This window comes from Arvicanthis niloticus, chromosome 27 (assembly GCF_011762505.2).
Source record: "Arvicanthis niloticus isolate mArvNil1 chromosome 27, mArvNil1.pat.X, whole genome shotgun sequence".
Classification (NCBI taxonomy): domain Eukaryota; kingdom Metazoa; phylum Chordata; class Mammalia; order Rodentia; family Muridae; genus Arvicanthis; species Arvicanthis niloticus.
Window position 1 is genome coordinate 24,907,217 of NC_133435.1, and position 12,665 is coordinate 24,919,881.

Below are 12,665 nucleotides of genomic sequence, written 5' to 3' on the forward strand. Positions count from 1 at the left end.
GTCATCTCTATTAAATATAGTGTACTTGGGTATCTCCCGAAATTACTCACAGAAATGCCCCTCCCAGGACAGTCTTTCAGGAATAACACTTCTTTTTGTTTTCAATCACTCCTTTAAACTTTTATTGTCGGCTATAGCTAACTTTAACTACAGTCTTCGCAGTAGCATTCAAAGTACAACCCATTTTCTGTAACAGTCAATGTCAACCTTCTGTGGGAGGAAATTTAACACAAAGACAGGAGATTTATCAAGTAGAAATTAAGGGGAAATTAAATACAAATATTCTTTAACATAAACGGTAGAAGTGTACAAACTACAGCTTTGAATAACAAAGCCCAATTGCAGTTATTAAACACCAACAGTGATCTATAAGACACACTGAAGAAAATGGATCAGATGTGTCCCTGCCTGTATTTCTACATGAAAGGGAGAAGGATGACCAGGGCAGAGTCATGGGAGTTACACATTGAGGACAGATGTAAGCTTTGCCAATATTTGTCTCTCCAACCATGTATGGTTTGTCCAAGCACTACTTGTAGCCGCAATGGCTTAACTGTGAAATGCAGCCAGCTGCAGAGCATGCAGAGGACGATGATGTCTGAGGGCAAGGTGGCTCCCACACTTAACCAAACCTGAGCCCCAATTCCAGACTTCAGAGTTTTAGTCTCCTTAAGCAGCCTACATAATTTTAGTATGAGTGATGGGACTGCATTTCTTAAAGCCCTGCTCTTCTGGAATATAGGCACATCTGTAGACCATCAAAATTAAAATCCCCGACAGCACAGAGGAGCCCACCAGTCTCCAGTGGATAGTTCCAAACCCATGGTTACATGGATGATCCTGGTTAGGCTTAGAGGGTCTCAAGAAAATAATAAAACCATGACAACAGCAATTGTCATGGAGGCGACTTGTGAGGCATGAGGGCAACAGAGGGTAGGATGATATGAGGTGTAGATGTTATAATTTCATACACAGAATATAATGTATAATAACAGTATATGTGCATGAAGTGGTCATAGAACAAACTCACTTAAAAGGTTTTTTTTTTTTTAAGGTGGAAATTTTGGCGATGAATACATGTGCTTTGCCTTCATACTGTCATTACATATGTGAGCTGGTTTTAGAGGAAGGATGAAGGATGGGTAAGCTGTGCTCATGATGTGTTAGGTGAAGTGATTAGTAATTGTGTGTGTACACACACACACACACACACATACAATGCAGGCTACACTGGTTTTAGTGTTAAAGGATTCAGGAAAACATACAAAATAAAATGTGTTAATTAACATAGGTGGAAATGTGCAATGCTTCAGTTATTGATGTTCTGTATATTTACTGTTTTCATGGAGTTTTCCTCACAATAAGTCTCTGTATTGCTATGACATAGTGCATAGGGCAGCACTGAACTGGTATGGTAGTCATATCAGCCCTGTTCGTCCTCGCTTCTGAGTTAGCCCTGCCACTCGGGAACCTGGTGGGAACCGATCAGCAGCAGGTCACAGCAGCTTCCTGCCTCATTCTTCTGGGCAGTCCCCCTCCTCTCCCTCACAACTTGTCCCTGCCAGTACGCTAGCACCTATCTTTTGGAAGTAACTAAAATATCTAGACAAGAAAACCAATTAGGATCCATGAGGTAAGTGGACTATGAAGCAAGGTTATACTATTGGACATCCAGAGCCCCCCCCCTTTTTTTTAATTTAATGAAAAAAGTTAAGAGCGGTAAGTCCAACCTCTATCTATGTAGAAGCACTATTAGAACACTTTTAATAAAAGCACAGAAATTTATTTAACATAAAGACAATTATAAAACAGAACAAAGGCTCTTTTGCTCCTGTTACCCTTCTCTCATTCCATGTGCTCATGGCCAGCCTCTCTCTTTTCTCTCTCTCTCTCTCTCTCTCTCTCTCTCTCTCTCTCTCTCTCTCTCTCTCTCTCTCTGTGTGTGTGTGTGTGTGTGTGTGTGTGTGTGCACATGCACGTGCGCACGCTCGCATGTGTGTAAGTGAATGTTCATTCTGGTCTGGATCCAGGCCAGAGCTCTCTCTCTCTCTCTCTCTCTCTCTCTCTCTCTCTCTCTCTCTCTCTCTCTCTCTCTGCTCCCCATGCCCTGAATAAAGTCTATTCTATACTAAAAACAAACTAGAATAAAGATAATTCATTTATCAAACTGATTATAGATTTTGCAAAAACAATATTAAACAATAGTAATCCATTTTAGCCCCATATATGAATTCAACTGAAATAAAGACAATTGTTTTCCTCATCAACCTATAATCATAGGACACAAAATAATTTCTAAGGTACGAATTTTTTAATTCTCTAATAATTCAAATTATTACAAATTTGTAATTTATAATTTGGAGGTGACTTCTTCCGTAACAAATTGAGCTAGCCTATCCAGCTGAGTAAGATATAGGCTCTGCCTTTCAGTTAACTGGGAAGATGGGAAGGGAAACAGAATGAATGGTATGAGTGTCTCTGTGTTAGGAGCACTTGATGCACCTACAGAAGACCTGAGTCCAGACTTTTCAGAACATAACTGTCATGTATGAGTTTTAAGTTTTCATTGACTCATTTAATTCAGTTGTGGAACAGTGATCAAGTGTGTGCCCTAAAAGTTAGGTGCATCAACCTAAATATATTTGTAATTAGGGAATCTTCTCTTGGGATAATGGCTAGTATTGGGCAGTAAAGGTGAAATTCACTCTGGTTTCCTGGGCAGGCCATAGCCAGCTGAGGGGCACTATCAACACGTGATGTGTTAGGTCTTCCAGCTGCCTTCCTGTCCTTTACTTTGGGGGCTCACCATAGCAAGTCCTTAAAACATTCAAAGAGAATATGTTCAATGGTGTTCAAGTACCAGTCCCCCCCCCAAAAAAAAAAGTCGTAATTTTGACTTGAACTCAACTTCCTACTAATGTCCCGACCCAGGTGTGGCCTGGATTTGATAAAACTTTAACTTTGTTCTTTATATAAATAAAATAGTGGCTGCACAGGGGTATGGCATTATGGGCAACCATGAAGTTATCAGACTGTAACACAAAAAATAAACAGAACAAGTATGCTAAAGGGCAGGGCATGTGTAGATTTCCGTGGTAGATTGTGTACAGTGTTAAACCTCTGGTCAAGTAAATCTTCTGCAGTTATTAAATATAATGGATCCCTCACATGGAAGCTAATTTTCCCATCATTCCCATATGTTCCCACATTTACTGAATAGTTTAAAAGTCTGCACAGTTATAGAGACATAAGGCATTGAAAAGTACCATACACAAGAGGGGCAAAAACTGTTGCTAACTGCATATGGAGCAGACTATTTAGGTTTTTTAAACTTCTCTTTTTTGTGAAATGACGGAATGACAGTACTGAGAGAGAACATTTATTACTGACAGGTGTAATTTCACCCCTGCTTGAAAGGCCATGACTTTAAAAGGAGATGAAAGTTCCGGCTGAGGAACGAGGGAAGAAATGCCTGACAGGAATCACATGACTCTCTCGAGGGAGTTGAGTCACGTGGTTCTGAGGCTTACCGTTCTGCCATGGCCATGAAGTTACAAAGATTTACAGAATGCCATGAAGGGTGCTGGGAACCCATTGATTGGCATTTGCTTCTGCACAGCTGATGGGACACCTTAGTGAGATCACAAACAGTGTGATCTACCCATCCCTCAGCTGATAATGACATAATAGTTACAGGCCACCCAGAGTATGACTGATGAAACCCTCCTGACAGCACGTTTCTGGGCTAATAACAAATTCGGAGATAGTGATCTGGTTATCAAAAGCATATCTTATTATTATCACTGAAGAGGAACACAGGTTTGCATTTAGAAAAGAACTTCTGTAGACCTTATAGTTCTGAAACCAAAATCCCAACAGATTCTTTAGCTATTGGTCCAGTTTTATTAAAACTTAAAAGTTCCTTCTACTTTCTAAACCAACATGCATTCTATACAACCATTTTTAGGTACTTAGCCTAAGAAAATTACAAGACCAGTTGTAAGTGGAAATTCCTAGCACATGAGTGTCATAAGAAAGGCACATAAAACAGGGAGTAGAGAGTAAATGTGGTTATTTCTTCATAGTAATTTATATACTATTTTTGTTTCAGTTAACGCTTTTCCTTTGAGATTATTTTTAAAATTTTTATGTATGGAGGTGTTTTGCCAGCATGTCTGTCTGCACTGCATGCATGCAGAGCCCAGGAGGCAAGAAGAGGGTGTCTTATCCCATGGAACTAGATTTACAGAAGGCTGGGAGCTCCCACATGGATGCTGGAATTTGAATCCATGTCCTCTGGAAAAGCAGTCAGTGCTCTTAGCCACCGAGCCCTCTCTCCAGCCCCAACTTTTTCATTTCCTATGAATCTTTTCGCTGCTTTATGAGTCTATCTGGAAGGTCTCTCAACACAAGAAATGCATTGAAATTTGCTCCAGAAATTGTATAGTATGTAGCAGGAGCACAAGGTGGGCTGACAGCTACTCTGCATTGTCAACTTGGTTGTATTTAAGACTGCCTAGTGATGGAGGAAGCACAGTGCTCAGTGGATCCTGGAGACTGTTTTCAGAGATGATTAGCTAAAGCAGGAGACACATCCAGAATGAAGACAGCAACTTGCCCTGGGAAAAGCCAGGAAAACCGGCACCCACCCCCATGTCTGACTCCTGGCCTTCCACCACGTGAAAGGCGTTGCTCTGCCAGCCCTCCCTGCTGTAAGAACTGAACCCTCTGAAACCAGGAGTAAAACCAAGTATTCCTTCGTCTAAGTGTTTCCGGCAGGTATTTGGTAGCAGCATCAGGAAAAGTAACTAATAAAATAATTCCCTCTGCTCTTCCTTGGGGCCATTTATTTCTATTGGGGCCTATGTTAAAATTTAAAGCTTGTGAATATAATAAAAAACAAAACAGGAGAAACAGAGAGGAATTGGAATAGCATCACTAATAAAACTACCTCAAGGCTATAAACTTTAATAAACATTATGTAGTCATTTAAAATATCTTGAGAAATGTCTCATGGGTAAAATGGTGCCCACATAAGATTCAGATGCAGAAGGACAGAATTATTAAGCACAATTATTTTTTCCCAAACACTGTAAGATTTACTCTTCGCTTCATTATATAGTTTTGTGAGTCATTCATGGGTTACTTGGTTAAATTATTGTTTCTCCATACAAATTCTATTAGGAACATAAGCACAGAAAATAATGGTATGTGTATATGAAAGTTCAAAATTATAGGTATGCTAGTTATCACTAGAAAACTATATATATATATATGTGTGTGTGTGTGTGTGTGTGTGTGTGTGTGTAAAATAGTTGTAAATATGAAAAATATATAAACATGTAAAAAGAAAATTGTAATTGTAGGCTGGTGTATGTAATTACACCTGTAATCCTAGTCCTTAGGTGGGCAGAGGGAGCAGAATTTTCTAAATTCTAAACAAGACTGGATTACATAACAGGAGGGGCAGAAGGAAGGAAGGAAGGAAGGAAGGAAGGAAGGAAGAAGGAAGGAAGGAAGGAAGGAAAACAGAAGGTAAGAAATAAGGGAAGGAGGGAGGGAGGAGGGAAGGAAGGAAGGGAAGAAAGAAGAGATGGAAAGATAAAGGGAAGAAAAAAATCAGGGAATCAAGGGAGAAGAAAATAATGGCGTTCATTAAGTGTCAAATAAAAATGTGGAAAAGATGCAAACTCTATGGTGTGGATTCCATTTTTGCACTGGACAACAGGAAAACTAATGAAAATAGTATTTGCACTTATTACACTCAATTGTTTAAAACTCATCAGGTGAAACAAATATCCTCCTGACACACGTGGACATTTACAAAGCTCTAAAGATCTTTACTCTTTAATGAATTACAGAAACCAAACCTTCCAACATTTTTATGAGACAGCCCACCACCTCCTGAAGAGCTTCTTTCTTTTAGCATAATGTCCAGATTTTAAACATATTTGCGTGAATATCATGATATAATTACTAGTATTCTTTAGCTAAATAACAGCACAGAGAAAAGACCTTTAATACTGTGAAAATTATTCAGGTTGTATGTTAATTTGTTTGTATAAAAATGCCTAAGACACTAGTCCTACTTGAAAATATAACATTATTTAACATGATGTGAACTATTTTTAAAAGCTTATGGTGGGGAATGGAGTTCAAATATCATGTATATGTGTATTAAAGGCCTTGGAAATCTTTCAAAGGCCTTTGTCCATACTCCATGCTTTACACTGGGTCCTAGGCCCAGATCTAATAGTCTTAGAAACTAAGATGCCTAAATCTACAATTAAATCATATTTAAGTATGAGCAATCCTCAGCCTGTATGAAATACTTCACAGAGCATTTTCTTTATTTCGTCTTTTTTTTTTTTTTTTTTTTTTTTTTTTTTTTTTTTTTTTGGTTTTTTGAGACAGGGTTTTTCTGTGTAGTCTGGCTGTCCTGGAACTCACTCTGTAGACCAGGCTGGCCTCGAACTCAGATATCTGCCTGTCTCTGCCTCCCAAGTGCTGGGATTAAAGGCGTGCGCCACCACGCCCGGCTTTGTCTAATTTTCTTCATCTCTTTGCACACACACCGTGAGCTTCATTGTTCTCCCCAAGTATTCTAACCCACGTCTCACCCTCGGCAACCTTGCTAGATTTTTCTATTTTTTTCTCATTAAACCTCCCAGTCCTATCCAGTTGTTAACATCTGCTCTCTATCAGCGCTCAGAAAGACAGGTTCCTTAAACAAACTAACTCAAAAAAAAAAAAAAAAGAATAAAAAAAATGTAAGTAACATATAGAACTTTGAAAAGTAGAAATCTAGGGTTTTTTTTTTTTTTTAATACATCCAAAATGAATTCTTTCAACATGAAAGCCCTTACTTACTCCAAGAAAATCATGGAAAATACCAACATCTGTACATTGCAATAAAAACACTGCTTGTGACTGCCATTCATCAAACCAGTGAGTAATTCGGAAAACAGTAGCAAGAAGCCTTGGAGCAGAATGTATGTGCAGAGCAAAGCCAAAATGTTTTTCTAACTTGTAAAAGAAAGTTTTCCATGAGCAGAACTTTCTGTCAGTTCCCACCTCAAGCTATGAGTGACATCAGACCCCTGTTGCTTTAGCATCAATAAGTTAAGTGAGGAAATCCACGCGAGGCGTACTCATACATCAGCGAGTCCTCCTGCTTTCAGGCTACGTGAAGCTTGCTCTCTGGTAATTCTAGAAGCCTGTATCCTCGAAGAATGTATCTGTTGGTTACACTGATAAGTATGACATGTAATTGGTATGGACCTATACGTGCAACTTCTTCTTTTGGATTTCAGGTGTTCTTTCATGAATGTGCTTTCTAGTGTTTAAGTAAACAAGAGACACAGGTATAAAAATGAGAGCACGAAATGAAAAAAAATAAGTGTATAACCAGAAGTTTGCAACATATTTCCAAGTTGTTTAAGTTTGACGCCTGTGAATTATTGTAAAATTAAGACAACATATCTTCAGTGAAAATATCTTAATACATTAACTTATATGAAAACAGTTAAAAATCTGTTTAGGACCTTCTTTATATCAGATCCAAAATAAAAACAAGCTTTTTCACAGAATGTTCATATTGTTTTATTGTGTGGCTCTAGTGTAATTTCCAAGCTGGCCATCATTAAAGACTCATTACTGTGATTTTTCCTTCCTACCTCACCTCACCAGGATGCATTAAATTATGAAACAAGTCGTCAAACAGCAATTCTCATTCCACGTGTTTGCCCTTGTGTTTGCTCTTGCAACCTTTCCTCTCCACAGGCAGAAGCCACCGAGGACCAAGTGACCAACTCCTCTGGTATTCTGAAGAATTACACGTTTCTGAAGTCAGAAAATACTGTCATTTTCAGAGCTGTCCTTGATTTTTCTATTACATCTTACTCTTTCAAATTTTGTGATATCCATACTGTAATCCCTGGCATACCTAAGTCTTCCTCTCTCCTTTCCCACACTCCCTCATTCTTTCTTTCCCTCACTTTCTGTTTCTGATTTGTTCTTATTTGTATGTTAAGATCCCTTTTCTTTTCCTCTCCTACTTACCCTGTTATATAATATATGTTAATTTTTAAAATTTCCATACAGTATATTTTGATCATATTCTTTCCTTTCACCAAGCTCCTCCAAGAGCTCCCTCAGCTTTACCCACCCAACTTCCTCTTCTTTTTCTATTAAAAAAAAAAAAAAATTCCATAAGAGTCCCTGAGCTCCATCCGATGGTTGGCTGTAAGTATCTGCATCTGTCTCAGACAGCTGCTGGGTGGAATCTCTCAGCAGACGGTTATGCTAAGCTCCCATCTGCAAGCATAACAAGACTGTATGTGCAGAGCAAAGCCCATGGGATGGGTCTCAAGTTAAGCCAGTTAGTGGTTGGCTGTCCCCTCAGTCTCTGATCCATCTTTGTTGCTGAATTTTGTTTAGACAGCACAAATTTGGGGTTGAACGTTTTGTGGGTGAGTTGGTGTCTTTACCCCTCTACTGGGGTTCCTGCCTGGCTATAGGAGGTGGCCTCTTCAGGTTCCATATCCTCACTGCTATGAGTCTCAGCTAAAGTCAATCCCATAGACTCCTATGAGGCTCCCCCATCCCAGGCCTCTTCTAGAGATGCTCTGCACCTCCATACCTTAGCCAGCTCCAGATTTCTATCATTCTCCTGTCCCTCTGGCCCCCACTCCTGTCTCTCCCTACATACCTCATCCTGCCCCCTATTTTCTACCTCCTTCCCTCTGCCTCCTATGACTATTTTATTCCTTGTTCTAAGTGAGATTAAAGCATCCTTGCTTGGGTCTTCCTTCTTGTTTAGTTTCTTTGGGTCTATGAAGTGTATCGTGAGTACGGTGTACTTCATGGCTAATATCCATACCATTCCATGCAGGTCCTGGGGAAAGGATTGAAGGCCCTTAAAAGGTTAGGAATTCTACAAGAAGATCAACAGAGTCAACTAACCTGGACCCTTGGGGGGCTCTCAGAAACTGACCACCAACCAAAGAGCATATATGGGTTGGACCAAGGCCTCCTGCATATATGTAGCAGATGTGCAGCTCAGTCTCCATGTGGGTCCCCCAACAACTAGAACAGAGGCTGTTCCTAAAGTGGTTTCCTGTCTGTGGAATCCCTTCCCAGAATTGGGCTGCCTTATCTGGCCACAGTGGGAGAGGATATGCCCAACCCTGAAGAGACTTGATGCACCAGGGTTGGGGGATACCTAGAGGCCTCCCACCCTCTCATAAAAGAAGGGGGGAGATAGGGAGATGGACTCTGTGATGGAGACTTCAAGGGGCAGCAATCAGGGTGGAAAATTAAAAATTAATGGAGAAAAACAGAAAGGAAACAAACCAATTATGGTGCCTGTTTTGTGATGACCAACTACTCCTGGGCATGAGTCTTACCCTGAAGTACGATTGATATATTCAGCGTTACTTCATTAAATTGATTTTCTCTCTCCCAGCAGCAATCAGTTGCAAATAACTTTTTGTTAGGGCTGGGACTTTGTGCTCATTTCCCTTTTGCTGAGCTGGGATTTACATGATATCACAGTCTCTGTAAGTTCCTATGTACGTACGTCTACTGTAATGTGTGTAGAAGATGCTTCCTTACCTCCTGCCCATCATCTATCACCTCTGTCTCTTACAATTTGTCCTCCTCCAATTCCACACTGATCCCTAAGTCTTGAAGAAAGGTTTGATAAAGACATCTTATTTAGGGATTGGTACTCCAAAGTTGCTCACTTTGTGTATATTGTATGTCTTTGTGTTAAGACATGAGATGAAGCTTCTCAGATGAGGGTCAAGTGATTCATTGGACTACACATGCCTTAGCAGAATAATACAAGTAAGTTTTTCCCTAGAGCTCATGTGCTAGTCTCAGGTTCCTGACTTCATCAACAGCAGTGGGTTAGGTTCCATCTCATGTAGCAGACCTTAAATCCAATCCAAAAGTCAATGATTAATCCTAGAATATTATACATCACTAAAGGGTGTATCTTCTTAAAAATTAATTTATTTTGCACACATTCACACACATAAAGTATGAACACACACACACACACACACACACATCCTAAATCCTGCTAAGTTGCTAAGTGTATTTCTGTTGTTTGTATATATGGCATCATGACTGTGTACTTCCTATTGAATAACTAATCAGGAGGCACATTCCTGGGAATGGCCAGTTCTCTATCTTTGAGCAGTCATATATTGCTTATAGTTATTTGTCTAGGGAAGGGACTCAGTGAAATCGCCACCCCCAATCTGCATTAGCATGTCTATTGATATTTTCATTGTTGAGCTCTTATTAAAACAGCCATTTCTAAAAGAGGTGATCACACAGCAGATTTCCTGTTATTCTGGCTCTTACAATTGTTCTGCCCTCCTCCCCTCTTTAGCCATATTCCCTGAGGCTTAGATGCAAGAGCTTTGCTTGCAGATATATATTGGGGCTTCGATCCCCAAGATCTACAAGATGGACCAATCCACAGATCCCTTTATGTGTTCTTGTTGGCCTTCTGTAATGGCTCCATCCATCTGCTGTAGATAGAAGCTTCTTTAGTGAGAAGTAACAACTGCACTTATCATTGGCAATATAGAGAAGAGTTAGAATATACTTGAGAAATGATGGTGGCCTAGGCAAGGGACAGTTGTAGAAACTCTACTAAGATTCATGACCTCACTAGCTCTGGGTAGTTGGCTAGAATTTTTATTACTACAAACTATTTCTCTTTTGTTAGTGGGTCTTAAATCCACTTATAAGGATGCTGGTTACCACTATCAGGAGAGTGTCACTATGATAAATTTACAGGTATCATGGCATGCTACCATGGTTCATAGGTGAGGTGTCACCTCTGGGTAGGATTATTAATTGCTTCCTCCAGACCTCCCTAGCAACTTCATAGTACTATAGATAGGCCTAAGTGTACAGTGTTTCCAGCAGTAGAGGCTTATCTTCAACCTCTGAGAGGCATCCAAAGGCAAAAGCAATAGTCTGTATTACTTTGGACTAGTCTGGCCAACCACTCAAAAGGAAGTTTCTTGTAACTTGTATAGAGGTTTTTGTTAGTCTTTGGTTCTTACCAGGTACCATGCCAGCCCAAGTGACATAACCTTAAGACACACACACACACACACACACACACACACACACACACGGGGGGGGGGGGGGGTGGGAAGAACATGTGTAATACTATTAGGTAAGTGTAATATAATATAATCTCTTGAGGCTTTATCAAATTACCTTGATCTAATTTGTCCCTCCTCCCATCAGAGGAGTATATCTTATAGCCAGGTTGCTATGGTAGCTGCTAGGATTTGTAGCTGGGTAAAAATAATAATTAACTTTTCTCACTGGCAGTATACAGAGGACCCTCCAGCATATCAACACTGGTCAGCAGGGTGGAAGCTTCCTATGGAGATCCATCTCTATTTCTCCATGTCCTATGCTATAAGTATACAGTGCCAACAGAAACTGGGTCTTACCATCAGGTTGTGGAAGGTAACCCAGTGACACTGACCATAGTCTGTAATTTTGGAGTCCTATGGGAACACTTTGGTAAGCAACTCAAAAAGATGTAACTAATTCCCCAAATTGCTGGTTATAATTGGTAACAAATGATGGCTAGTTGGGGCACTGTCTCCCTCATTATATGGTAACTTTATTTGAATCTCTCTCATATGTGCATATATTTTAGGAAGTTTCTAACGGAATAGGTTTTATATAGCTTTACAGGTCTCACTAGATAGCTATGGCTGACCTCAAAGTTGCGGTTCTTTTGCCTCAACTTTCTTAGTTCTGAGACTATACATAACTCAGCACCTGCCCCTTTTTCCTTTAAACAATGCTGAGTGTCTGGACATTCTCCTGCAGAAATAATACAACAAATAACAAGACAGACCTTTAAATGCTTTTTTATTGTCCATATGAATGGTAAAAGCATTTCTAATGTGACTGATAATTTACGATATCATAGGGATACTCCATAAAATAATTAACATACTATTTTTAACATTACTGCTAGGAAAGTTAAATCTAAACTGATTTCCAAAGACACAAAAGAAAATGGGTAGAAATGACATTTCTAAGTCCTTAGTCTTCCATTACTTTTCTCTAAAATCTAGCCTGACTTTATCCCCTTCTGTTCCTCACTCCATGCCTTCTATATACCAAGTACTGAAATTCCAAACAATATTTTAAAAACTATTCAAGAATTATCATAAATTAAGTGTAAAATCCACTAAAATTGCAAGTCACATAAAATCTCACTCAAGTGGGAAATACACATAGTAAACCCTTTTAAAATTTTGTAACAGAAGTAAAAGAAAATTTTTCATTAGTAATTTGTGGAATGATTTAAAAGTTGTTGCTCTTGTATGAGTAAATATTATGTAGCCTTTGAAAACACTGAGGCAGATTTATTTGAACAATATAGTGTTACATAGAAAAAGAAAGCTCTAGATACATGGACACAGTCTAATCAATTAGGTAAAATTTGGAAAAGACCTTCTAAATTTGTATTTTTAATTAAATTTCCAGACATATTGGACTTGTGAATTGGTGTGAGTTACTGATGTTTATCACTGCAGTGGTGGCTACTTGTCTTTGGACAGAGAATGTTTCTGGAGTGATTGATGAGACACCATTAGTCACAGAGTGAG

At 39.3% G+C, this 12,665-nt stretch overlaps 1 protein-coding gene across 2 annotated transcripts in view; it reads right to left on the reverse strand.

Annotated features, from left to right (window-relative positions):
- The window catches only part of Cfap299 (cilia and flagella associated protein 299), a 471,810-nt gene that overhangs the window by 261,028 nt on the left and 198,117 nt on the right, over positions 1–12,665 (reverse strand). The window lies entirely within an intron of this gene.